Source organism: Myodes glareolus, chromosome 15 (assembly GCF_982192425.1).
Source record: "Myodes glareolus chromosome 15, mMyoGla1.1, whole genome shotgun sequence".
NCBI lineage: Eukaryota > Metazoa > Chordata > Mammalia > Rodentia > Cricetidae > Myodes > Myodes glareolus.
Window position 1 is genome coordinate 77,409,365 of NC_142040.1, and position 1,560 is coordinate 77,410,924.

Sequence of the window (1,560 nt, forward strand, 5' to 3'; positions counted from 1 at the left end):
AGAAGACTACAGGGTGGGGAAGGAGACACCCTAACAGAGGACTCATTAGAGAGCCTCAAGAGGCAGAGGGAGTGGGGAGAAGCCTGGCTCAGGGACCTGAGTGGCCACAGTGTGAAGACAGCCTAGGAACAGTGCTGACAAAATGTCCCCTCAAGCCTGACCAGCATGTGGGCTCAAGGGGCCCAACTATGGCAGCTTTTGCAAAGGGAGAGTAAGAGGAGGCCCAAAGATCTCCGACCAGCAGAGCTGGCTCAGCCCAGAACACCATCCCTGGAGGCCTTTAGATTGTCATCCGTCACCTATTGCCCCTGTGAAGGAATGCGTGGGGCTGATACAGAGGGGGCATGGGGCTGCAGAGGAGGGGTGGCTTAGAGTCCTCAAAAGTGAGTCCCGCGAGCCTCTGCTAAGAGAAGTGGGCCAGGCACTGCCCCCAGCAGCTGTGTTAACACCGCTATCAAAGGGAGCAGGCAAATCAGTACTGTGTGCTCAAAGCCTGCCTGCGGCTCAACTAGACTAGCCTGGCTGGGGCGCCGTCTGTCCTGGAATGTCCCCTCACTAGCTTTTACCTTTCCCAGAAAACTCTCTCTGCCGTTTATCTTCCTCGGAGGTGGAAAAGGATTTCACCCGCAGGTGGGAGGAAATAGCCTTGCAGATAAAAGGAGGAAACTTCAAACTGTGCGTTTCTTGTGTTGATAAAAGGTAGTAGATACCAAAATTACTGGAGAAGGGCCCCGGGGAACAATGGTCTCTCTGGCACAGCATTTCATTTTCACATTAAAAAAAAATTAATTTAATTCAATTAATAAGCATTTTGGTAACCACACCCCCCAAATCTCTATTTCAATGTATATTCTTTTTTTTAAAAAAAAAAGAGGGGGGGTAAAATTAATTGTTCTACTTACAGATTAAATGAGCCTTGTGAATAATTACACTTACCACAAAAATATATCTTAAAATAAAGGCATGGAATAATATGACATGGGGAGGGGGAGCTTCAGGTCTCTCTTAAGACACTTGCTAGGGACACTTTCCTGTGTTGCTGGCAGCGAAGACAGCAGCCTCAGGTAATTCTGTGACCAAAGGACAGCAGAGGCCCTTAAAGCACAAAGAAACCACCCAAGCATCCAGAGCACTGAGCCTCATAACAGCAGCAATAGGGCCTTTATTCAGAGCCTGGTAACATCACAGAGGCTTCCACAGCTGCAGACAGGTTCTCCCCAGCCTCCCAGCCTCCTAACAGGACTCGAGAACGTGCCTGTGTCTTGCCCAGAAGTTGGAACTGGTGGGAAGTTATTAAACTATACAAATAAAAACAGAAGTTTCTGTACTGCTGCGTTTTATTTGATAGTGCGACATTTTACCTTCATTTACAGAAATGGCGAGGCTGCACGGTGCAGCTTTCGTTCTGATTTTCCAGCCCCTAGCCTGTGGGAGTGGCATCCTCTTCAGCCTGCCAGCTGAGCTGCAATCTTCCCCTGCGCACTGACTGATGGGTAGTCCCCATATATAGCAATGGGCCAGAATGCTTTGTCTGGAAAGGCAGAGGGGCCAAGAATGTGG